General features: G+C 46.2%; 1 protein-coding gene and 2 pseudogenes across 1 annotated transcript in view; 1 reads left to right on the plus strand and 2 right to left on the minus strand.

Annotated features, from left to right (window-relative positions):
• The window catches only part of LOC140202052 (myelin-associated glycoprotein-like), a 565,622-nt gene that overhangs the window by 313,729 nt on the left and 227,005 nt on the right, over window positions 1–24,888 (minus strand).
• LOC140201967 (high affinity cGMP-specific 3',5'-cyclic phosphodiesterase 9A-like) overlaps window positions 1–24,888 on the minus strand; it is a 173,118-nt pseudogene that overhangs the window by 38,769 nt on the left and 109,461 nt on the right.
• The window catches only part of LOC140201968 (myeloid cell surface antigen CD33-like), a 50,022-nt pseudogene continuing 35,429 nt past the window's right edge, over window positions 10,296–24,888 (plus strand).

Here is a 24,888-nt window from a genome sequence, read left to right on the forward strand (position 1 = left end):
CAAGAATCTCTGCACATGCTGGAAATCGAAAACAACACACACACAAAATGCCGGAGGAACTCTGTAGGTCAGGCAGCATCTGTGGAAATGAACAAACAGCCAGCGTTTCCGATCTAGATACTTCTTCAGGAATGGAAAAGAAGGGGGAAGTCAACAGACTAAAACGGTAGGGAGAGGGAAGGGTGCTAGCTGGAAGGTGATAGGTGAAGCCAGGTGTGAGGGACAGGTAAAGGGCTGGAGGTGAAAGAATCGGATAGGAGAGCAGAGTGAACCAGAGGAGAAAGGGAAGTAGAAGGAACACAGCAGGATGTGATAGACTGATGAGAAGAGGGAGAAGGCCGGAGAAGAATAGAAGAAGAGAGAAGGGAAGATTTTTTTATTGGATGAAAAATCGACATTTATGCTATCAGATTGGAGGCTACACGCTATGTAAGGTGTTGCTCCTCCACCCTGAGTGTGGCCGCATCGTGGCACAAGAGGAGACCATGGACCGACATGTTGGAATGGGAATGGGAATTGGAATTAAAATGCTGGGTCGCTGGGAAGTTATGTTTGTGTTGGATGGAGCGAAGATGCTCAGTGACTCTTCCCCCTAATTTACAATGTGTACCACCAATATAGAGGAGGTCGCATCGGGAGCACCGGATACAGTAGACAACCCCAGCAAATTCGCAGGTGACGCTTTGCCTCACCTTGAAGGACTGTTTGGGGCCCGGAATGGAGGTGAGGGAGGAGGTGATGGACAGCTGTAGCACTTTGGCCATTTGTATCGCTTGCGGAGAGTGATGTGTTGGATGTAAAGACTCATGGGGTTGTAGGGAAGGACAGGAGGAACTCTATCACTGGGATGAGCGCTCCCGCCTCACAGCACATTCCGCTGTCACACACTCCATCACCATCCCTCCCGTAGCACAGCTCTCCCTCCTCACTGCTCCCCCCACAGCTCAGCGTCTCCTTCTCACCGCCTCTCCCACAGCTCAGTATTCCCCTACATTTTCCTCCTAACTGGATCAGACCATCGATAGATGCATTTCAATTTTCACGGGGAATTAAAACACAGATTTACATGAATTGTTGATATGAGCTTGGGAAAAGAATTCTGTCTGACCTCCCTTCAAATTCGTCTGAGTAAAGGCCCTCGACATATCTAACGGGTCATAGTCTGCAGAGAGAGAATAACATTGTTAATCTCCAGTCTTTCATACATACCTCTGCAAACAAACATCAATACACATAGAAATCCCAGAGGACAGAACAACAAGACCCCAATGTACAATGTTGGATCTACCCCTCAAAGGACAGGCCTGCACTATCGTTTCTCTGCAGTCCGCTTGGGGATCAGGGGTGGAGGGAGTCCAGGGTTTCAGATCCAATGAAGCAGACCCAGGGCTCGTTCGCCATAAACATATATATGGTTGAATAACAATAGTCTTCACCGAGGCTCGATTCATGCCGCTAACTGCAAGGAGTTTGTAGCTACAAACCGTGGGTTTTATCTAGTTTCCTCCACAATCTCGCGATGTAAGGATTAAAATTAGTAAATTGTGTGGATGTTATGTTGGAACCGGGAGCGTAGCGGCACTCGTGGGCTGCCCCAGGACATCGCAAACGATGACGCAAATGCCGCATTTCGCTGTATGTTTCGACGTCCGCTAACCTATTTCTGAGTGGGAACGGAAGAGTGAGGAACCTCCCGGCGTTCCCTTCCGCAATGTGGCGCTTCCTCCTCTTCCCCTCCTGTAGCGCGGTGCTCCCTCCTCACTGCAGTGTCCACCTGCGCGGGGAGAGGGGGCAGCGGGGGTTGGGGGGCAGTCGGCAAATCGGCAAGGCGATTATTTGAAAGTGCAGACGCTGCTGTCATAACTCCATATTGTAGACAGCAACCTCCAACCTACAGCAAGGTGACAGCAACCAAACAAATCCACGGGGAAAAATGTTGCCGGACGAAACAACAGAAATCCTTTCTCGATTATCTCTTTGGGCGATGTACCAATGCTATAGGTTCCGTAGGTGAGGGAACTTCGTACCGACAGGGCGGTGGGTCTGACAGTACTGAAACTATCCACAGCACGGTGCAACTAAGCAATATGGAGATCAAAACGTTGCACTGAATTCGGAGGGATACGGAAACCTAACCAGGGTTCTCCGTGTGGGTCTGACCCAGGGATATGGAGACTGATTCTGGGCACGGTGTTCTGGATGTGGTCTTACCCAGGGCTACGGGGATTGGAAATGTGCAAGGTGTTCCCGGTGTGGGATACGGAATATGGAACTGTTCACGGTGTTCCCTGTGTGGGTCTGACCTAGAGATCCGGACACTGGAACTGTGCACGGATTTCCTTGTGTAGTCTGACCAGGGATACAGAGACTGGAACAGCACACGGTGTTCCCGGTGTGGGTCTGACCCAGAGATACGGAGACTGGAACTGTGCATGGTGCTCCCGGTGTGGGTCTGACCCAGGGATACGGAGACTGGAACTGTGTACAGTGTTCCCGGTGTGGGATACGGAGGCTGCAGCTGTTCACGGTACTCCCGGTGTGGGTCTGACCCAGAGATACGGAGACTGTGTGCGAGTGAACAATTCTACTTTACAGTCATATGGAGGTGATGACCAGACGTGTACCCCCTTTCCTCCGCAAGACCGAGGCCTATGTCTAGAGCCACAACTTACTCAAAGAAAACATGAAAGGTTAAATCAAATCCATCAGCTCCAGGAATGAATAAATCATTGTCTCTGTGTACACTAATGGGAGGAAGAGACAGATTGGGTCATAACTGCGGTGAGATTAATTCCAGAGCAGTGACTACTGTATCTCAAACAAACACTGGTTTAACCGTCCACTAGGACAGCCTGATTCTTGCCAGGGCACATACTCAGTGTGCTGCACTGCCAGGCACACACCCGACCCTAACTGAACTTTAATAGCTCAGCGTCTCCTCTTCACCGCCCGCCCCACAGGACTCACACCTCACCATCCCTCCCACAGTGCTCCCTCCTCACCACTCCCTCCTAGAGTGCTCTCTTCTCACCACACCCTCTCGCAGTTCTCCCTCCTCACCGCCCGTCCCACAGGGTTCTCAACACCGCCCCACCCACAACACTTAGACCACACCGCCCATTCCACAGTGCTCCATCGTCTCCCCTCCCAGAGTGCTCCCTCCTCATCCCCATCCCACAGGGTTCCAACCTCACCATTCCTCACTCAGTGCCCCCTCCTCACCACCTCCCACAGAACTCCCTCATCACCATCCCTCCTTCAGTACCCACTCCGCACTCTCCTTATCGCAGCATGTTGCTCCCTGTTGTAGCGTGGATGAAATTACCGGAGAGACAGAGTCACTGGCAGATACAAAGCTGCTTCTTTATTCGACACAACAAGGTACAGCAGGCATCTCGAGACGCTTTCCGCAGAAAGGTCTGCTAGCTGAATGTGGGCTCGATATTCATATGCTAAACACAAAGGCAATCGCTACTTAAAAAGTTACAGACAATGCATAGACAATGCTTCCTATTGAAGCTACATACAAAATCTCACACCATCCTTTCCTCCCGACGCCAACATATCTGGGTTGGTATCTACAGCCTTTAGGAATGTAAGTTAAGTCTACGATACATTTATTTGGCATTTCCCGTGCAATTAATATTTATAATGTATAGGTGTGGTGATACTGCCTTCGAAAATATCTGGTATTCACACCTTTTGGGTAGCCCATTGTGGTGGACTCAATCCACAGTCCTTTGTCAAACAGTTAAAATAGAAGTCTGGTGGCCAAAGTCGTTGAAGTGTTAACAAATTATCTACCCAAAAAGAAATCCACTCTAACACTCCCTTCTCACGATCACGAGAGAGATGTCTGGTCGGATTATGACCACAGTATCTCTCCAGTTGGGGAATTGATCCTAAACTCCTTTGCCCCTCTTCTTGCCCCTTCATCCCTCCCCCACTGCCCCTGTCCCATCTCCACGTTGGGAGCGTTTACCCATCTTGAATCCAGAAAATTCTGGAGGGACTCAACATGTAAAGCAACATCTCTAGAGGGAAATAAACATTAGACGTTTCGGTTCAAGACCCTTTGCCAGGACAGGAAGGGAAAGGGTAGAAACCAGAATAAGACGGTAGCTGGAACGGAAGGAGTACAAGCTGGCAGGTGATCGCTGAGACCAGGTGAAGGGAAAGGGGGTGAGTGAAGTGGGGAGGGAGATGAAGTGGAAAGCTGGGAGGTGATAGTTGAAGAAGCAATTTGAATGGAGAGGAGACTAGACTGAGTAATAAAGGGAAGGAGGGGGAGAACCAGAGGGAGTTAGTAGGCAGGTGAGGAGAAAAGGTGAGATAATAACCAGAATGTGGAATAGAAAATGAAAGGGGGGGGAGAATTTACTGGACGTTGGAGAAATCGATATTCATGCGATTGGTTTGGAGGCTAACCAGATGGAATATAAACCCGAATTTAGATTTGTCTCGTCAGTGGAGGATGCCATGGACAACCATCTTGTTTGTGAATGGGAAATAGAATTAAAATAGGTGGCCACCGGGAAATCATGCCATTTGCGGTGGACATAGCGGTCACCAGTTCTGCTTCGAGTCTCACCCATGTGGAGGAGGACACAACAGGAGCATCGAATACAGTAGACGGCACCAGGAGACTCGCAGGTGAAGTGTTGCCTCACCTGGAAGGACTATTTGGTACTGAAGAGCGGTGTGGGTAGAGATGTAGCAAGTCATGTTTGCAGGGTAAGTGCTAGGAGGCTTCTACCCCCATTCCGTTCCAGCCGAGAAGAAGGGTCTCGGCCTGAAAAGTCAACTGTTTATTCATTTCCATAGATGCTGCCTGACCTGCTGAGTTTCTTCAGCGTTTTGCGTCTGTTGCTCATGATTTCCAGTGTCTCCGAAATGTTTTGTGTTTACCGATCTTGAAGTTCCTGGTGTAGGTGACGAGAGGATTCAGCTGCAACAAACATTCTTGCTCGTTCGCTACCAACAGGCAGCAGTCCATCATCTCCTGAAACTTGGACCACAGCCTCCGGTCACAGGTCACACACGCGGTTCCCCGGTTCGGCAGTACGGCGAGTAGGATTAGCACGGGCGCCAGGCTGGATCGTAGCATCTCCGCGTCGGAGCCGCCTTCCGAGCTGCTCGGGAGCGAGGCGGGACCGGTGCTGGGTTAGGCGGAGCAGGATGCTGCGTAACAGAGGTCTCCGATCATCGGACGGTCACTCGGCGGTTGCTCCCCGTCACAATCGGGCAACCGCTCCCCTGAGATACAACAAAGACCGAGGATACATGGTTTTAATTCTCTCGTCCTTGGCGAAAACGAAGGCGCATAATTTTAATGTGAATGGAGGAATATTTAGGAGATCCCACAGGTGTTAGGTGTGTGGAACGCGCTGACTGGGGTAGTGGTAGAGGCAGATTCATGAGGGATATTTAAAAGACTCTCAGATATATACATGGATAAAATATTGGAGGGAAGGAGTAAGTTAAAGGGTCAGTACTACATCGTGGATCTGGAAGAGGGGACCGAATGTAGTGTATCTAAGTTTGCTGATGATACTAAATTAAGTGGAAAAGCAACTTGTGCAGATGATACGGAGAGCCTGCAGAGAGATATAGATCGGTAAATGAGTGGGTAAGGGTCTGGCAAATGGAATACAATGTTGTTAATTGTGAGGTCAGCCACTTTGGAAGGAAAAAGGGAAGAGAGATTATTACTTAAATGGTAAAAAAAATTGCAGCATGTTGCTGTACAGAGGGATTTTGGTGTGCTTGTGTATGAATTGCAAAAGGTTGGTTTGTAGGTGTAGCAGGCTATCAAGAAGGCAAATGGGGACGTTGGCCTGTATTGCCAGGGGGATTGAATTTCAGAGCAGGGAAGCTAAGTTGCAAATGTACAGGACACTGATGAGCCCACACCTGGAGTACTGCGTGCAATTCCGGTCTCCTTACTTGCGGGAGGATGTACTGGCTTTGGAGGTGGTGCAGAGGAGGTTCACCAGGTTGATTCCAGAGATGAGGGGGTTGGACTATGAGGAGAGATTGAGTTGTCTGGGGCTGCACTCGCTGGCCTTCAGAAGAGTGAAAGGAGATCACAGAGCAACATATAAAATTATGAAAGGGATAGATAAGATAGAGTCAGGAAGGTTGTTTCCTCTGATAGGTGAGTCTAGAACTAGCAGACATTGCCTCTAGATTCAGAGCAGTAGACTTAGGACGGAGGTGTAGGGGGCAGGGCTTCAGATTCTTGGATAATTGGGATCTCTTCTGGGGGAAGTATGACCTGTTCAAAAAGGACAGGTTACACCTGAACCCAAAGGGGACCAATATCCTGGCAGGAAAGTTTAATAGAGCTGTTAAGGAGGGTTTAAACTAATTTGGCAGGGGGATGGGAACCGGAATGATAGAGCGGAGGAAGGGGAAAACAGAAATAAATCTAAGATAGTGAGCAGTAAAGATGTCAGGAAAGACAGGCAGGTGATGGGGCAAATGTGTAGCCATTGGGATGAGTTGCAGTGCAATAAAGTTGCAGTGAAATCAAAGCAAAAAGTATCAAATACTGGTCTTAAGGTGTTGTACTTAAATGCACGCAGCATAAGAAATAAGGTGGATGATCTTGTTGTACAATTACAGATTGGCAGGTATGATATTGTGGCCATCACTGAGACCTGGCTAAAGGATGCATGTCTGTGGGAGCTGAACGTCCAAGGATACTCGGTGTATCAGAAGGATAGGAGGGTAGGCAGAGGGGGAGGCGTGGCTTTATTGGTAAGAAATAATATTAAATCATTAGAAAGAGGTGATATAGGATCGGAAGGTGCAGGATCTTTATGGGTTGAGTTAAGGAATAGCAGGGGTAAGAGGACCCAGATGGCAGTTATTTATAGGCCTCCAAACAGCTGCAGGGATGTAGACCATAAATTACAACTGGAAATAGAAAAGGCTTGTCAGAAGGGCAGTGTTATGATAATTGTGGGGGATTTTAACATGCGAGTAGATTGGAAAAATCAGGTCGGCACTGGATCTCAAGAGAGAGAATTTGTAGAATGTCTGCGAGATGGCTTTTTAGAACAGCTTGTTGTTGAGCCCACTAGGGGATTGGCTGTACTGGATTGGGTATTGTGTAATGAACCGGAGGTGATTAGAGAGATTGAGGTGAAGGAACCCTTAGGAGGCAGTGATCATTACATGATTTAGTTCACTGTGAAATTTGAAAAAGAAAAGCCGAAATCTGATGTGTCGGTGTTTAGGTGGAGTAAAGGAAATTACAGTGGCATGAGAGAGGAACTGGTCAAAGTTGACTGGAAAGAGACACTGGCGGGAAAGATGGCAGAGCAGCAGTGGCTGGAGTTTATGTGAGAAATGAGGAATGTGCAAGACAGGTATATTCCAAAAAAGAAGAAATTTTCGAGTGGAAAAAGGATGCAACCGTGGTTGACAAGAGAAGTCAAAGCCAAAGTTAAAGCTAAGGAGAGGGCATACAAGGAAGCAAAAATTAGTGGGAAGACAGAGGATTGGGAAGTATTTAAAACCTTACAAAAGGAAACCAATAAGGTCATTAAGAGAGAAAAGATTAACTATGAAATGAAACTAGCAAATAATATCAAAGAGGATACTAAAAGCTTTTTCAAGTATATAAAGAGTAAAAGACAGGTGAGAGTAGATATAGGACCAATAGAAAATGATACTGGAGAAATTGTAATGGGAGATGAGGAGATGGCAGAGGAACTGAACAAGTATTTTGCATCAGTCTTCACTGAGGAAGACAGTAGGATACTGGACACTCAAGGGTGGCAGGGAAGAGAAGTGTGCGCAGTCACAATTATGACAGAGAAAGTACTCAGAAAGCTGAATAGGCTAAAGGTCGATAAATCTCCTGGACCAGATGGAATGCACCCTCGTGTTCTGAAGGAAGTAGCTGTGGAGATTGCGGAGGCATTAGCGATGATCTTTCAAAAGTTGATAGATTCTGGCATGGTTCCAGAAGACTGGAAGATTGCAAATGTCACTCCGCTACTTAAGAAAGGGGCAAGGAAGCAAAGAGGAAATTATGGACCTGTTAGCTTGATGTCGGTGGTTGGGAAGTTGTTGGAGTCGATTGTCAAGGATGAGGTTACAGAGTACCTGGAGGCATATGACAGGATAGGCAGAACTCAGCACGGATTCCTTAAAAGAAAATCCTGCCTGACAAACCTATTACAATTTTTTGAGGAAATTACCAGTAGGTTAGACAAGGGAGATGCAGTGGATGTCGTATATTTGGATTTTCAGAAGGCCTTTGACAAGGTGCCACACATGAGGCTGCTTAACAAGATAAGAGCCCATGGAATTACAGGAAAGTTACATACATGGATAGAGCGTTGGCTGATTGGCAGGAAACAGAGAGTGGGAATAAAGGGATCCTATTCTGGTTGGCTGCCGGTTACCAGTGGTGTTCCACAGGGATCAGTGTTGGGGCCGCTTCTTTTTACTTTGTACATCAACGATTTGGATTATGGAATAGATGGCTTTGTGGCTAAGTTTGCTGACGATACGAAGATAAGTGGAGGGGCCGGTAGTGCTGAGGAAACGGAGAGTCTGCAGAGAGACTTGGATAGATTGGAAGAATGGGCAGAGAAGTGGCAAATGAAGTACAATGTTGGAAAGTGTATGGTTATGCACTTTGGCAGAAAAAATAAACGGGCAGACTATTATTTAAGTGGGGAAAGAATTCAAAGTTCTGAGTTGCAACGGGACTTGGGAGTGCTCGTACAAGATTCCCTTAAAGTTAACCTCCAGGTCGAGTCGGTGGTGAAGAAGGTGAATGCAATGTTGGCATTCATTTCTAGAGGAATAGAGTATAGGAGCAGGGATGTGATGTTGAGGCTCTATAAGGCGCTGGTGAGACCTCACTTGGAGTACTGTGGGCAGTTTTGGTCTCCTTATTTAAGAAAGGATGTGCTGACGTTGGAGAGGGTACAGAGAAGATTCACTAGAATGATTCCGGGAATGAGAGGGTTAACATATGAGGACCGTTTGTCCGCTCTTGGACTGTATTCCTTGGAGTTTAGAGGAATGAGGGGAGACCTCATAGAAACATTTTGAATGTTAAAAGGCATGGACAGAGTGGATGTGGCAAAGTTGTTTCCCATGATGGGGGAGTCTAGTACGAGAGGGCATGACTTAAGGATTGAAGGGCGCCCTTTCACAACAGAAATGTGAAAAAAATTTTTAGTCAGAGGGTGGTGAATCTATGGAATTTGTTGCCACGGGCAGCAGTGGAGGCCAAGTCATTGGGTGTATTTAAGACAGAGATTGATAGGTATCTGAGTAGCCAGGGCATCAAAGGTTATGGTGAGAAGGTGGAGCAGTGGGACTAAATAGGATAAAATGGATCAGCTCATGATAAAATGGCGGAGCAGACTCGATGGGCCGAATGGCCTACTTCTGCTCCTTTGTCTTATGGTCTTATGGTCTTATGGAGATTAAGAGGAACTGTTTTTCCCAGAAGGTGGTGAATCTGTGGAATTCTCTGCCCAATGAAACAGTGGAGGCTAACTCAGTAAATATATCTAAGACAAGGTTGATTAGATTTTTGCATAGTTGGGGAATTAAGGGTCACGGGGAAAGCCAAGTAGGTGGAGATGAATCCATGGTCAGATCAGCCATGGTCTGATTGAATGGCGGAGCAGGCTGGACGGGCCAGATGGCCTGCTCCTGCTCCTCTCATGTTCTTATGCGGATCGAATGGTCTGTACTGTGCCGTTCTGTTCTATGTTCGGCCTGTAAACTTTATTGATATTCAAAATACTTACAAGAATAAAGCATGCAGGGCCTTTTCATTCTTAAATCCGCAGACTACGCGTTAATTAGCGTTAATCAAAAGCACTGTTACCGTACATGCCGCCCGCTGGGATGGAATACCATTTCAATGATTGAAGGGGCTTCCTAACCCCACCCTATCGCCCCTCCCTCCATCTGGTGGCGGAAGAACATTACTCTGCGAGGTGCCCTCCCCCTTGCCCTTCCCTTGGACAACATTGGTGTCGTGGAGAGGGGAGACTTGCTGCATGGGCGAGCTGTGTGGTATTGTGCCAAGCGATCAAAATCGCTGGGTTAAAAGTTCAGTCACCGGGGAGGCGTGGATTCAAATCGCAACCACTGCCAATGTGCAGGGCTTCTGATTCTTCTGTCCCGCCAGGACAATGCACCAGAAACTGTTTCCCTCGATGAGGATGGGGAATTAGTTACAGTTTGTCTGGTTCTGTTTGTAATGTGACTGTTGTGATTTGAATTTCTAACAAATGATTTTATTTGTGAAAATGAACGAGCCCCTGCGGCGTCCCGACACTCAGCGGTGGTCGGATTTTCCACCTGGGAAAGAGGAGAGTCTCCCCAGCGTAAGTCATTTTACGAAGGTGTCCTTCCCATGTCCATCGGGGACCTGGGGTGGAAGGTGCTGCATAGTCTGGTGCTCTGTAATAAATTCACAAACAAGAGAAAATCTGCAGATGCTGGAAATCCAAGCAACACACAAAAATGCTGGAGGAACTCAGCAGGTCGAACTGTCGACTGTACTTTTCTCCATAGATGCTGCCTGTCCTGCTGAGTTCCTCCAGGATAGAGTGTGTGTGTGTGTGTGTGTACAGGGATCTCCCAGCCGCCTCTCGTTTCTGCGGACTGGAAGAGACCGAGTATCACAGGTACATGGAGTGTGAGAGGCTGCAGACCCCATCCGGATATCTGAAGAGGCTGCTCCTCTCGGGATGCATTTTAGCCCCAGCTTTTCATATGCGGTCATTCATGGGGCGGGAGGATGGTGGAAGTTGAGGGAAAGGAGGGAGGAGGATGTACTGGCAAACTCGTTGCTAGGGCTGCTAAAAATTGCTATCTGCGGGTCCCAGCAGCGGGCAGCGGAGGTTTCCACCCGGGCTGACAGCCTGGCGATGTTCCGGGGAGCATGTCCGTGCCCAGGTAACCGTGGAGAGGTAACACGCGATGTCCACGGGTACCACTGAGTGTGCGATGCTGCAGAAATCACAGCAAAGGATACAGTCTGTGAGATCACAGTACAGAATACAGTCTGTGAGATTGCAGTAATGACTACAGTCTGTGAGATCACAGTAAAGAATACAGTCTGTGAGATCACAGCTTTCTAGTTGTAAACAACACTCAGTGGCAACTTTATTAAGTACACCTGTACACTGCTTATTATGAAGATATCTAATCAACCAATCATGTGCAGGAACTTAATGCATAAAATCATGCTGATATGCTCAAGAGATTTGGTTGTTGTTCAGACCAAACATCAGAATGGGGAAGAAAAAGGTCCTCAGTGACTTTGACTGTGGAATGCTTGTTGGTGCCAGGTGGGGTGGTTTGAGTATCTCAGAATCTGCTGATCTCTTGGGATATTCACATACAACAGTTTCTAGCGTTTACAGAAAAGATGTGAAAAACAAAACAAGAAAAAAATCCAGTGAGTGGCAGTTCTGTGAGTAAAAGGTATTCTTAATGAGAGAAACCAGAGGAGAATGGTTAGACCGGTTCAAGCTGACAGGAAGCAACACATTACTCAGTGGCTTGGGGAAGAGCATCTCTGAATACACTCTGAATAAAACCTTGAGGTGTATGAGCTACAGCAGCAGAAGACCATGAACATACACTCAGTGGTCACTTTATATGATACAGGAGGTACCCCTGAGTGTATTTCGGACCAATCAGAGCACAGGGAAATTGAGGCCTCTGAAATCAATTGGGTCCAAAAACTCTAATGTGTTCTCTTCTTATTCAGTATGTGGGTTCTGACCTAAGAGGAAGGTAGAGTTGTCCCAGTACCTTGAACTGCTGCTGTTCATGTGGTGACTGAGACGTGTGCACATTGGCTTCTGTGGTTCCAGTGACCCCACGTCGAGCAGTCATCACTGGCTGTCAGGTCTCAAGGGCACCCCGAGGTGGTGGATAGTGATGGAGAAGTGATTGTCTCCTTTGTATCCTCCTTTCCATACTTCCTATTCCACACCGACATGTCTGTCTGTGGCTGCAGGCCAAATGCAGCTTGGAGGAGCAACAACTCACATTCCAAACTGATGGCATGGACATAAATTTCTAAAGATGAAGATTATTTGTCACATGTACATTGAAACATTGAAATATTCCATCTGTGTCAATGACCAACACAGACCAAGGACTGTGCTGGGGGCAGCCTGCCGGTGTCACCAACATTGCATGCCCACAACTCACTCACCCTCGCCTGGGTGTCTTTGCGGGAGGAAACCAGAGCACTCAGAGAAAACCCATGAGGTCACAGAGTGGGCATAGTCTCCTTACAGACAGCAGCAGGAAATGAAAAGCAGTTGCTGGTGCTGTAATATGCTATGCTGACTACTGTGATACCGTGTTGCTCTTCTCTAGCTTCTGGTAACCATTCCCCTCTGTCTCCCCACCTCCACCTCCTCTTTTTAGTTATATTCCTCATTACCCATTCTGGAAGCCCTTCTCTTTCCCTCCCCCACACACATGACCTGTCCATCACAGCACTCTGGTTCCCCACTGCCTTTTCTTTCTTCTGTGGCCCACTTTCCTCTCCTATTGGATTCCTTCTTCTACCCTTCACCTCTTCCACCTTTCACATCCCAGCTTCTTACTTCATTGAACCTTCCCCAATCACCTATCTACCCCCTCACTTCGACTTGTCTATCACCTGACAGATTGTAAATTCCTCCCCCAGCTTCTGACCCCTTCCTTTTCAGTCCCGATGAAGGTTTATTCATTCCCATTGATGCTGTCTGACCTGCTGAGCTGCTGCAGCATTTTGTGTGTGTTGCTTAGATCTTCCTTGGTGTCTGATATCCCATGTCAGAGATTCATACATGTCAGAGAGCCATATTAATCCACAGAGAGTTACCTAATATCAGCTTTACTCTTCTAAGTTTGCCTTCAATGACATCATTCTCAAATTGCGACGAGGCAGGAAATGATGAAATATTTGGGACTGGGCAAAGGTCATGAAATTGCTCATCACATTGGTCTGAGAGGTCTATATTTCCCTGTTTTATCTCTCCTCCTGAGAATGCAGGATGATATATATAGAAGATAACAATCCATGGGAACAGTTGTGAAGGCCGAGCGTAACTGGAGTTTTCACTTTCTTCTCAGCTCCCTCACACAAAGCTCTGCGATGCTGATGAACGGAAATACTTCAATAGGAGTTTGACGAGAGTTGGAATGTCACCAGCAACTCAAGTAAATTTCTACAGATGTGCCGTGGAGAACATTCTGACCAGTTGCATCATCGTCTGGTACGCACAAAATTGCAAAAAGCTGCAGAGAGTTCCAGACTCATCCAGCTCCCTCACAGGCACAACCATCCCCACTGTCGAGGACATCTTCAAAAGGTGATGCCCCAAGAGGGCAGCATCCATCATGAAGGAACCTCACCATTCAGGACATCTTCTCATTGCTACCTTCAAGGAGGAGGTCCAGGAGCCTGAATAGACCCACGTTCAACGTTTTAGTCAAATCCTCTTTTCCTTTGACACCTGGTTTCTGAATAGTCAATGAACACTACCCCACCAGATTTGTTAACTTTTACTACATTGTTTCTGCTTTATGTATTGCACTGTGCTGTTGCCACAAAACAACACATCTGATGATATATGTCAGTGATAATAAGCCTAATTCAGATTCAGATTTGAATTCGATATGTCTACCCTTCACCCAAAAAGGAACATGCTGCCCCTGACTCTTATTATGGCCCTTCCACATAACAGTCGACTCTAGATAGAACCTTCCTAATGTCCTTCAAGTCAACGCTACTCCAGTTCCAGATTTGAACCCGTGGTCCTGCACTGTCTGTATCCATAACTATTTAAAAAGTAACATTGGAACTGAAATCAGTTTATTATTGTCTCATATATCAACACATGGAAAAGCTTGTGTTGCATACTGTTTCTACAGATAAAATACTGCATTGAGGTAGAACAAGGTAAAACAATAACTGAAAGCAGAATGCAGAATAAGCAAGCAGGATGGACAAAGGAAAATCGGTTGATGTTGCGTACCTGGATTTTCAGAAGGCATTTAACAAGGTGTCACACATGAAGCCACTTAACAAGCTACGAGCCCATGGTATTACAATAAAGATTGTAGCATGGAAATAGCACTGGCTGATTGACATGAGGCAAAGAGTGGGAATAAAGGGAGCCTTTTCTGGTTGGCCACTGGTTCCAGTGGTGTTCCACAGGGGTCTGTGTTGGGTCCAATTCTTTCTACATTAGATATTAATGATTTGGAGGATGGAACTGAAAGCTTTCTTGCAAAGTTTGCAGACAGTATGAAGATAGGTGCAGGAGCAGGTAGATTTGCTAAAGTAGAGAGGCTACAGAAAGACTTGGACAGATTAGGAGAATGGGCAAGAAAATGACGAATGAAATACAATGTTGGAAAATGTATGGTCATGCACTTTGATAGAATAAATAAATGTACCGACTATTTTCAAAACTTGGAGAAAATCCAAAATCTGAGATGCAAAGCGAATTGGGAGTCCTTGTGCAGAATACCCTAAAGCTTAACTTGTAGGTAGAGTCGGTAATGAGGAAAGCAAATGCAATGTTACTTTTCATTTAAAGTTGTCTAGAACATAAGAGCAGGGATGTGATCCTGAGGCTTTATGCGGCACTGGTGAGACGTCACCTTGAATATTGTAAACAATTTGGGCTCCTCATCTAAGACAATATTTGCCGGCATTAGAGAGGGTTTGGAGGAGGTTCGCAAGTATGATTCCGGAATGAAAGGGTTATCATACAAGGAACGTTTGAGAGCACTGGGTCTGTACTCATTGAAAGTTAGAAGGATGAGGAGGCATCTCATTAAAATCTTTCGAATGTTGAAAGGCCTAGACAGAGTAGCTGTGGAAAGGATGTTTTCCATGGTGAGGGAGCCTAGAACAAGACAGCACAACATCAGCATAGAGGGACGTCCATGTAAAACAGATATGTGGAGAAATTTCTTTAGAAACATAGAAAATAGGTACAGGGGTAGGCCATTCGGCCCTTCGAGTCTGCACCGCCATTCAGTACAATCATGAATGATCGTCCAACTCAGAACTCTATAACTGCCTTCTCTCCATACCCCCGATCCCTTTAGCCACAAGGGCCATATCTAACTCCCTCTTAAATATAGCCAATAAATTGGCCTCAGCTGTTTCTTGTGGCAGAGAATTCCACAGATTCACCACTCTCTGTGAAGACGTTTTTCCTCACCTCAGTTCTAAAAGGTTTCCCCTTTATCCTCAAACTGTGACCCCTCGTTCTGGACTTCCCCAATATCGGGAATAATCTTCCTGTATCTAGCCTGTCCAATACCTTTAGAATTTTATACGTTTCAATCAGATCCCCCCTTAATCTTCTAAATTCCAGAGAGTATAAGCCTAGTCGATCCAGTCTTTCATCATATGAAAGTCCTGCCATCCCAGGAATTAATCTGGTGAACCTTCTTTGTACTCGCTCTATGGCAAGAATGTCTTTCCTCAGATTAGGGGACCAAAACTGCACACAATACTCCAGGTGTGGTCTCACCAAGGCCTTGTACAACTGCAGTAGTACCTCCCTGCTCCTGTACTCGAATCCTCTTGCTATAAATGCCAGCATACCATTCTCCTTTTTCACCACCTGCTGTACCTACATGCCCACTTTCAATGACTGGTGTATAACGACACCCAGGTCTCATTGCACCTCCCCTTTTCCTTATCGGCCATCATTCAGATAATAATCTATTTTCCTGTTCTTGCCTCTAAAGTGGATAACCTCACATTTATCCACATTAAATTGCATCTACCATGAATTTGCCCCCTCACCCAACCTATCCAAGTTACCCTGCATCCTCTTAGCATCCTCCTCACAGCTAACACTGCCGTCCAGCTTCATGTCATCCGCAAGCTTGGAGATGCTGCATTTAATTCCCTCGTCTAAGTCATTAATATATATTGTAGACAACCGGGGTCCCAGCACTGAGCCTTGCGGTACCCCACTAGTCACTGCCTGCCATTCTGAAAAGGTCCCCTTTATTCCCACTCTTTGTTTTCTGTCTGCCAAACAATTCTCTATCCACATCAATACTATACCCCCAATACCGTGTGCTTTAAGTTTGCACACTAATCTCCGGTGTGGGACCTTGTCAAAAGCCTTTTGAAAATCCAAATATACCACGTCCACTGGTTCTCCCCTATCCACTCTACTAGTTACATCCTCAAAAATTTTATGAGATTCGTCAGGCATGATTTTCCTTTCACAAATCCATGCTGACTTTGTCTGATGATTTCCCCGCTTTCCAAATGTACTGTTATCACATCTTTGATAACTGACTCTAGCATTTTCCCCACCACCGATGTCAGGCTTACCGGTCTATAATTCCCCGGTTTCTCTCTCCCTCCTTTTTTAAAAAGCAGGGTTACATTAACCACCCTCCAATCCTCAGGAACTAATCCAGAATCTAAAGAGTTTTGAAAAATTATCACTAATGCATCCACTATTTCTTGGGCTACTTCCTTAAGCACTCTGGGATGCAGACCATCTGGCCCTGGGGATTTATCTGCCTTTAATTCCTTCAATTTACCTAACACCACTTCCCTACTAACATGTATTTCCCTCAGTTCCTCCATCTCACTGGCCCCTCTGTCCCCTACTATTTCTGGAAGATTATTTATGTCCTCCTTAGTGAAGACAGAACCAAAGTAGTTATTCAATTGGTCAGCCATGTCCTTGTTCCCCATGATCAATTCACCTGTTTCTGACTGGAAGGGACCTACATTTGTCTTAACCAATCTTTTTCTTTTCACATATTTATAAAAGCTTTTACAGTCAGTTTTTATGTTCCCTGCCAGGTTTCCCTCATAATCCTTTTTCCTTTTCCTAATTAAACCCTTTTTCCTCCTCTGTTGGACTCTGAGTTTCTCCCAGTCCTCAGGTGTTCTGCTTTTTCTGGCTAATTTGTATGTTTCTTCTTTGGAATTGATACTATCCTTAATTTCCCTTGTCAGCCGTGGGTTCACTACCTTCCCTGGTTTATTCCTTTGCTAAACTGGAATGAACAATTGTTGTAGTTCATCCATGCAATCTTTAAATGCTTGCCATTGCATATCCACCGTCAACCCTTTAAGTATCATTTGCCAGTCTATCTTAGCTAATTCACGTCTCCTACCTTCAAAGTTACCCTTCTTTAAATTCAGAACATTTGTTTCTGAATTAATTATATCACTCTCCATCTTAATGAAGAATTCCACCATATTATGGTCACTCTTACCCAAGGGGCCTCGCACGACAAGATTGCTAACTAACTCTTCCTCATTGCTCAATACCCAGTCCAGAATGGCCTGCTCTCTAGTTGGTTCCTCGACATGTTGCCTCAGAAAACTATCCCGCATACATTCCAAGAAATCCTCTTTATCAACACGCTTACCAATTTGGTTCATCCAATCTATATGTAGATTGAAGTCACCTATTATAACTGCTGTTCCTTTACTGCACGCATTTCTAATTTCCTGTTTAATGCCATCCCCAACCTCACTACTACTGTTAGGTGGCCTGTACACAACTCGCACCTGCATTTTCTGCCCCTTAGTGTTATGCAGCTCTATCCATATCGATTCCACATCCTCCCGGCTAATGTCCTTCCTTTCTATTGCATTAATCTCCTCTCTAACCAGCAATGCCACCCCACCTCCTTTTCTTTCATGTCTATCGCTCCTGAATATTGAATATCCCTGAATGTTGAGCTCCCATCCTTGGTCACCCTGGAGCCATGTCTCTGTGATCCCAACTATATCATATTCATTAATAACAATCTGCACATTCAATTCATCCACCTTGTTACAAATGTTCCTTGCATTGACACACAAAGCCTTCAGGCTTGCTTTTACAACACTCTTAGCCCTTATACAATTATGTTGAAAAGTGGCCCTTTTTGATTTTTTCCCTGGATTTGCCAGCCTGCCACTTTTACTTTTCACCTTACTACTTTTTGCTTCTACCCTCATTTTATACCCTTCTGTCTCTCTGCACTTGTTCCCATCCTCTTGCCACATTAGTTTAAATCCTCCTGAACAACAGTTGCAAATGCTCCCCCTAGGACATTGGTTCCAGTCCAGCCCAGGTGCAGACCATCCTGTTTGTACCGGTCCCACCTCCTCCAGAACTGGTTCCAATGCCCCAGAAGTTTGATTCCCTCCCCCTTGCACCATTTTTCAAGCCACGTATTCATCTGAAATATCCTCCTATTTCTACTCTGACTAGCACGTGGCACTGGTAGTAATCCAGAGATTATTATCTTTGTGGTCCTACTTTTTAGTTTATCTGCTAACTCCCTAAATTCACCTTGTAGGACCTCATCCCGTTTTTTACCTGTATCGTTGGTACCTATGTGCACCACGACCACTGGCTGTTCATCCTCCCACTCCAGAATGTCCTGCAGCCGCTCAGAGACATCCTTGACCCTTGCACCAGGGAGGCAACATACCCTCCTGTGTCTCGTTTGCAGCCGCAGAAACACCTATCTATTCCCCTTACAATCAAATCCCCTATCACTATAGCTCTCCCATTCCTTTTCCTTCCCTCCTGTGCCGCAGAGCCACCCATGGTGCCATGAACTCGGCTGCTGCTGCCTTCCCCTGATGAGACATCTCCCCCAACGGTATCCAAAACGGTATATCTGTTTAAGAGGGAGATGACCTCCGGGGACTCCTGCACTACCTGCCCACTGCTACGTTGTCTAGTGGCCAACCATTCTCTTTCTGCCTGTGTCGCCTTTACCTGCGGTGTGGCTAACGTGCTATTCACGACTTTCTCAGCATCGCGGATGCTCCAGTATGAATCTAATCGCAGCTCCAGCTGCTCAATGCGGTCTGCCAGAAGATACAGCTGGACACATTTCCTACACACATAGTCGTCAGAGACGCAGGAAGTATCCCTTATTCCCCATATGCTGCAGGAGGAACAAACCACGGGGCCGATCTTAGCTGTCACAACCTACCCAGTATGCTACAGCCTAGCCTCCTTCCTTGCTTCAAATAAAATACCGCTGCAGACCATTCTCCTTTTAAAGGAACTTACCCAGCCTTACCTCAGTTGGAGTGAAGCTCGTCCTCAGCCTCTGCTCGCCAAAGCCTCTCGAGATGAAGCCTTCTACTCTGTCTCCCTCTACTCCGTCGCCCGCTCCGTCGAACTGCTCTCTTTTAAATACTCCTGCTGCCTCACGGACTGACTTGCTCGTGCTTGCGCAGTCCTGTCCTGATCAACCGCTGAGAAAAAAGCCAGAGGGTGGTGAATTAGTAGACTTTGTTACCACAGGCAGCTTTGGAGACCAGGTCATTGGGTGTATTTCAGCAGAGTTTGATAGCTTCTTGATTGGACATGACATCAAAGGTTACGAGGAGAAGGGAGAAGGTCGGAAATTTGGGCTGAGGAAGGTAGAAAAGGATCAGCCATGATTGATTGGTGGAGCAGATTTATTAAGCCAAATGGCCTAATTTTGCTGCTATGACTTATAGTTTATGGTTTTATGGAACTCAATAGATTACAAATGAAAAGTCTACCCTCGGCGTACCAGTGACCAAGACGTCTCACTCCCCAACAGACTGAGTATCTCCGTCTGGCTGAAGCTGAGTTGAGGAAGGCCCTGGCCAAGTCAACTCACGCAAAGCTGCGGGGCCCGATAATAGACCAGGCCAGGTTCCAAAAGACTGCGCAGCCCAGATAACTGAGGTGCTGACGGATATATTCAACTTCTCTCTGAAAATGCTCATTGTCCCCTCGGTTTTCAGGACAGCAACCTTCATTTCAGTTCTAAAGAAAGTGACGGTAACCTGTCTAAATGACCATTGTCCGGTGCCATTAACATCAACCATTATGAAATGTTTTGAGTGGCTGCTCATGGAATGCATTAAAGCCATATTCCCGGCCACATTGGGCCCTTTCCAGTTTGGTTATCGCTTGAATTGATCCACTGATGATCAGTGACCTCTGTCCTCCAATCTGAGTTGCCCCAATAGGAAGATGGGGTCTCATATGTCAGTCTGCTGTTATAAACTTCAGTTCGGCATTTAACACCATCATACTCCTGGAAATAGTGGGGAAACTATTTTCACTGGGTCTTAACACCTTCCTCTATAACTGGATCCTGGACTGCTTAACAGAAAGGCCACAGTCAGTCTGTGTTGGCAGTAAATATCTCTAGTCCCATTACACTGAGCACGGGTACTCTCCAGGGCTGTGTTCCTAGTCCGCCGGAATTCACACTCCTGACACGTGACTCAAACCGAGTCATCTAGTTTGCAGATCACACAACAGTGGTTGGCCTCATCAACAGCGATGATGAGTCGGAGTACAGGGAGGCTTCTGAACTCCCTGCCGTATCGCATTAAAAGTGTCACCAGCAAATCTGTCTGTGCCTGAAAATATTGAATTCATAAAATTTACTGTGTTTGTTTATGCTTAATTCATCCGTAGATTTTATCCTTTAAGTTATCGTGCATGTATGTTATGTGTACTATTGTGCTTTACACCTTGGTCCAGTGAAATATTGTATCATTTGATGGTATACATGCATATAATTAAATGACAATAAACTTAACTTGACTTGAAGGGAGACGGGAGAGGTGAGAGTGTTTGGGGTGTGTGCGGATTTTGACAATGCTGGCTGCTTTACTGAGGCAGCAAGACGTGTAGGCAGAGGCCATGGAGGGGAGGCTTGTTTCTGTCATGTGCAGTTTCTTGCGGTCACAGACAGAGCAGTTACTGTACCGAGCCGTGATGCATCCGGTCAACATGCTTTCTATGAGTCGAATAGAGAAGGAAGTTCATGCTGAAACTGAACCCAAAGCTTGAAGGTTAAAATTATTGCTGGTACCTGCCCATGTGTTACAAATAGTTTGTTGTCTGAGTGTGCTTAGAGGATGTGCAGTTACCCACTGAGGATAGCTGAGCCTTGTGTCTAGTTCTTTACAGTATTTTTCCAATTCTCCACCCTCATCACTAGAGACCCTTAGAATCATCTTCCAGTCAACCTGCAGAACTTAACTCCCTGAATCTGGAATAATTTTAGTTTATCTCTACCACACACGGACCTTTTCCCGAAATGTGACAACCAGACTAGACCAGAGGTTCGCGACCAGGGTTTCGCAACCTGGGGTCAGTGGAGTCTTGGTTCATCGCAGGGGTCCATAACATAAAAAAAGGCTTGGAACCCCTGTACTAGGCTTTTCAGAATGCTTCACTGTGACCACATCCATAAGACATAGACGCAGAAATAGACCATTCAGCCCATTGAGTCTGCTCCACCATTGCATCGTGACTGATTTATTATCTCTCTCAAATCTCATTCTCCTGCCTTCTTCCAATAACCATTGACACCCTGACTAATCAAGATCCTATCAGCCTCTGCTTTAATTATATCTTCCAACTTGGACCCCACAAGCATCTGGGGAATTGAATTACACAGATTCACCACCCCAGTTAAAGTGATTTCTCATTTCTGCCTCTATTCAAAACAATTTGAACCACTTCTTCACCTTGCCTTGTCCCCTGTAATGAACTAAACACATTTTCTCCTTTCTAATACGGCTTGCCAAATTGCATCCTCTTTTCTTTCTTCTTCCCCGCATTGAACACTTCCCCTTTCTCAGTGAAAACCTGTGTCTGTCCCTTCTCTGCTGCCTCCCCATCCTATATTTATCTCTTTGAAGTCTCCCACAATCCACCTCTTGATCCACCCCTTCTCCAAGTTTGCACCAACTGTCAGCTTGGAAACTCTGTCCAGTGCAAAAGTTCCAGTCAGTAACATATATGCAGAAAGGGAATGCACTTCAAAAGTTCAAAGCTGAAATAAATTTATTATCAAAATATGTATATGTCACCATACAAAACCCTGAGATTGAACTTCTTGCGGGCATACACAGTTAATCCAAGAAGCACAATAGAATCAATGAAAGATCACACCCAAAAGGACAAGCAATCAACTAATGTGCAAAGAGAACAAACTGTGCAAATACAAAAGAGAAAAAAAGCCACAAATATCGAGAACATGAGACAAAAAGTCCTTGAAAGTGAGTCTATAGATTGTGGGAACAGTTCAGTGATCTGATCTACTCTGTACTTCCATATCTGAACGAGTGAGTGGGCCAGTGAAGGAGTGGAGCTTTGAGGCTTTCACTCGAGAGGCTTCGACAAGAAGAGGCAGTGGACAAGCTTGCTCGCAGTTAGTCTTTACAATACCTCCTGAGACGGTGATGCGCCTCTCATGTGTGATGTGGCAGTCTTGGGGGAACTCCCCTGTCCCGCAGAGTCACATCTGCCAGAAGTGCATACGGCTGGGCGATCTGGAAGACCATGTAAGGAATCTGGAGCAGCAGCTGGATGACCTTCGACTCATAAGGGAGAATGAGGCAGTCATAGATGAGAGCTACCGGGAGGTAGTCACACCTAGGCTGTCGGAAGCAGGTCGTTGGGTGACAGTCACAGGGGGGAAAGTGAAGGTGAGCAGACAGGTAGTGCAGAGCTGTAGCCATTCCCCTGAATAATAAGTTTACCCCTGTAGCCATTCCCCTGAATAATAAGTTTACCATCCTGGATACTGTTGGCGGGGATGACCGACCAGGTGTGAGCCACGGTGGCAGGGCCTCCGGCACTGAGTCTGACCCTGTGGTGCAGAAGGGTGGGGGGGAGAAGAGGAGAGCTGTCGTCATTGGAGACTCTATAGTCAGGGGAGCAGACAGGAGATTTTGTGGACTTGAGAAGGACACCCGCATGCTTTGTTGTCTCCCGGGTGCCAGGGTCCGGGATGTCACTGACCGGGTACATGACATCCTGGTACGAGAGGGAAAGCAAACAGAAGTTGTGGTACATGTTAGGACCAACGACATAGGCAGGAAGAGGGATGAGGTCCTGGAGTGTGAGTTTCAGGAACTAGGCAGAAGGCTGAAGAACAGGACTTCAAGGGTGTCGTTCTCAGGATTGCTGCCAGTGCTACGTGACAGAGATGGTAAGAATTGGAGGAGATGGCAGTTGAATGCGTGGCTGAGGAGTTGGTGCAGGGAGCAGGGTTTTAGATTTTTAGATCATTGGGATCTCTTCTGGGGAAGGTGGGACCTGTACAGATTGGATGGGTTGCACCTGAACTCGAGGAGGAGCAATATCCTTGCAGGTAGGTTTGCTAGCATGGTTCGGGAGGGTTTAAACTAATTTGCGAGGGGGATGGTACCCAGAGCGATAGAGCAGTGAAAGAAGTGCATGGCGTAAAACCAGATCTAACATACAGACAGGCTTTGAGGAAAGAGAAGCAGAATAAACGGTGTAAAGACAGTAAGGTAGAAGGGCTGAAATGTGTGTACCTCAATGCAAGAAGCATCAGGAACAAAGCTGATGAACTGAGAGCTTGGATACATACATGGAATTATGATGTAGTGGCCATTACAGAGACTTGGCTGGCATCAGGGCAGGAATGGATTCTCAATATTCCTGGATTTCAGTGCTTTAAAAGGGATAGAGAGGGTGGAAAAAGGGGAGGAGGGGTGGCATTATTGGTCAGGGACACTATTACAGCTATAGAAAGGGTGTGTAATGTAGCAGGATCCTCTTTTGAGTCAATATGGGTGGAAGTCAGGAACAGGAAGGGAGCAGTTACTCTATTGGGGGTATTCTATAGGCTCCCTGGTAGCTGCAGGGATACAGAGGAGCAGATTGGGAGGCAGATTTTGGAAAGGTGCAAAAATAACAGGGTTATTATAATGGGTGACTTTAACTTCCTTAATACTGATTGGCACCTGATTAGTTCCAAGGGTTTAGATGGGGCAGAGTTTGTTAAGTGTGTCCAGGATGGATTCCTGTCACAGTATGTGGACAGGCCGACCAGGGGGAATGCCATACTAAATCTAGTACTAGTTAATGAACCGGGTCAGGTCAAAGGTCTCTCAGTGGGTGAGCATCTGGGGGTCAGTGACAACCGCTCCCTGGCCTTTAGCATTATCATGGAAAAGGATAGAATCAAAGAGGACAGGAACATTTTTAATTGGGGAAAGGCAAATTATGAGGCTATAAGGCTAGAACTTGCGGGTGTGAATTGGGATGATGTTTTTGCAGGGAAATGTACTATGGACATGTGGTCGATGTTTAGAGATCTCTTGCGGGATGTTAGGGATAAATTTGTCCCGGTGAGGAAGATAAAGAATGGTAGGGTGAAGGAACCATGGGTGACAAATGAGGTGGAAAATCTAGTCAGATGGAAGAAGGCAGGATACATAAGGTTTAGGAAGCAAGGATCAGATGGGTCTATTGAGGAATATAGGGAAGCAAGAAAGGAGCTTAAGAAGGGGCTGAGAAGAGCAAGAAGGGGGCATGAGAAGGCCTTGGCGAGTAGGGTAAAGGAAAACCCCAAGGCATTCTTCAATTATGTGAAAAAAAAAGAATGACAGGAGTGAAGGTAGGACCGATTAGAGATAAAGGTGGGAAGATGTGCCTGGAGGCTGTGGAAGTGAGCGAGGTCCTCAATGAATACTTCTCTTCGGTATTCACCAATGAGAGGGAACTTGATGATGGTGAGGACAATATTAGTGATGTTGATGTTCTGGAGCATGTTGATATTAAGGGAGAGGAGGTGTTGGAGTTGTTAAAATACATTAGGACAGATAAGTCCCCGGGGCCTGATAGAATATTCCCCAAGCTGCTCCACGAGGCGAGAGAAGAAATTGCTGAGCCTCTGGCTAGGATCTTTATGTCCTCGTTGTCTATGGGAATGGTACTGGAGGACTGCAGGGAGGCGAATGTTGTCTTCTTGTTCCAAAAAGGTAGTAGAGATAGTCTGGGTAATTATAGACCAGTGAGCCTTACGTCTGGGGTGGGAAAGCTGTTGGAAAAGATTCTTAGAGAT

Source organism: Mobula birostris, chromosome 8, assembly GCF_030028105.1.
Source record: "Mobula birostris isolate sMobBir1 chromosome 8, sMobBir1.hap1, whole genome shotgun sequence".
Classification (NCBI taxonomy): Eukaryota; Metazoa; Chordata; class Chondrichthyes; order Myliobatiformes; family Myliobatidae; genus Mobula; species Mobula birostris.